Source organism: Lonchura striata, chromosome 6 (genome assembly GCF_046129695.1).
Source record: "Lonchura striata isolate bLonStr1 chromosome 6, bLonStr1.mat, whole genome shotgun sequence".
Lineage (NCBI taxonomy): Eukaryota > Metazoa > Chordata > Aves > Passeriformes > Estrildidae > Lonchura > Lonchura striata.
The window spans coordinates 3557288-3559553 of NC_134608.1; positions in this window are offsets into that span (position 1 = coordinate 3557288).

Genomic DNA, 2266 nt, shown 5'->3' on the forward strand with positions numbered 1-2266 from the left:
CAAATATGAAATTCATCCATTCTTGAAATCAGTTCAGAAGATGACAAAAGACACTGGATTGAATTTGGGAATTCTTGGCATGAGTGGGGAATGGCATGAAGTTTTGCTAGGGTGAGTTTAGGTTGGATATCAGGGAAAGGTTCTTTCCCCAGAGGTGCTGGCACTGCCCAGGCTGCCCAGGGAATGGGCACAGCCTGAGGCTGCCAGAGCTCCAGGAGTGCCAGGGATGCCCAGGGTGGGATGGTTGGGGTGTCTGTGCAGGGCCAGGAGCTGGACCCAAAGATCCTTGTGGGTCCCTTCCCACTCAGGGTACCCTGTGACACCTCTGGCTCATGAATGCAGTGCTGTCCTGGGGCAGATCCATGCTGAGAACCCCAGAAGTGTGTGCTGACAAGGGCATTTTGTCAGGATGCTCCACTTTTCTGAGCTGTTAAAGGATAAGTAACCCTGTAACCCTGTGCTGTGGTGCCTTTTCAAAGGAACGTGCTTAATTTGCACAATGTGAAATCTTCACATTCCAGTGCTTTCTTTGTGTGACAGAAATGGTTCAGAGGGATTGTTTCCAATTTGCCTGTGTTCCCTTCAGTTACAGGCAACACCCTCCAGCAAAGAGAAGGTGGCAGAATATCACAGTTTAAATTCACTTAAAGTGGGGAAAATTACTGCTTTAATACCCTGGTGCTGCTCTCACTGCGTGCCAAGCTCTGTAAAGCCAGGCTTTGCTGGCACTCCTCAAGGACACAGAGCTGTTGATCTTTTTTTTAAGGTTTTTTAATTTAGGTACTTCAAAGTCTCATCAACTTCCATGCCAGGCTTTCATTTCTGTATTTCTGCCTGGATTCTGTCCTGTTTTCCCCTCAGAAAGCAACACCACATCAACCTGGAACACTGGGCTGATCCCATTGCTGGCTCTGTGCTGCCACTGTCACCATCCTTGTCTTGATGCTCCTCTCCTGGGGCTCTGTCCTGGCTGGCAGAGTAGGGAGCTGCTAAAAGGAGAGTGGGAGTGGAGTGACATCAAGCAAAAACTCCTCTGAGTGGGTCAAAAAAAAAAATATATATAAGGTGTTGGAAAAACGAGCTTTTGAGTGTTGTGTGAAAGCAAAGCTCGATGAGGTTCCTCTGGATTTGGCTCTTGGTGCTGGTGGCTGCCCCTCCACCATCCTGCTCATCACCAGAGGACTCTGCTGCTGCTCCACCTGCCCTGCAAAGCCCCTGGGAGAGGTGGCTGTGTCTGGTATTGATGATTTGTAACACTGACCTTGATTAAAAAAAAATGGCAAAATCAACATTTTAGTGACAGGTGGTGCTGCTGGGAGAGGTTGTTAGAACCTTTGCACAGCCATTGCACTGTCCAAGCTCTGGCTGCTGCAGGGAGAACACGAGCACAGGAGGTTTCCATCAGCCCTGCTTAGTGCTTAGTTCACAGCAGGGTGGGTTTCTGTGCTCTGCAAAAATCTGCTGCAGAAAAGAAGGAAAAGGACTCCTCCAAAGCTCTTCCATTTCCCTCTCCCCTTGTTTCCTGAGATCTGCCAAAAGTCACCCCTTGAGGCTGGATTTAATCATCCTAAAAGTGTTTCCCAACCTCAAAGATTCTGGGATTGCTGTGTAATAAAGTTGCTTTCAGCTCTTCAGAGTGGTTGGTACTGAGGCTTTCTGCAGGGTGAAGCTGTCCTGGCTTTCTTTGCCCTTCTTGTTTTTCCCAACCCCATGTGCTCAGTGTGGGGTCACACAGGGATTTTGCTCTCCTTATGGAGCATCTGTCCCAGACACAAGGGGGGTTTTCCCTGTCCTCAGTGAGGATTGCATGAACTGATGAAATCCCTTCCTTCAGCACAGCACTGTTCTGTTGTAAATGTAGGTGAACTTAATGGGAAGAAATGGTGGTGTCTGACTCAATTCAGAAGGTTGAATTATTTCTTTAGTATCACTATGTTAAAATACATGAATATACTACATAAAAGGAGGATATTAAAACTATATACTACTTTTTTCTGACTCTAACACAACTCATTACACTCTCTTGAGAGTCTAGACTCAGGTGGATTGGATTGGCCATCAGGCTCAAACAATCCTCACCACAATTTAATTCATCACTCACTCTAGGTAAATAATTCTCTCAACACATTCCACATAGGAAAAAACAAGGAGCAGAAATAGAAATTGTTTTCTCTTTCATTTCTCTCTGTGCACCTCTATGAAAAATCTTGAGAGGGAGAGAAATGTGCTTGCTACACTATTTTTTAGGCTGGAGGAGTTTCTGGAG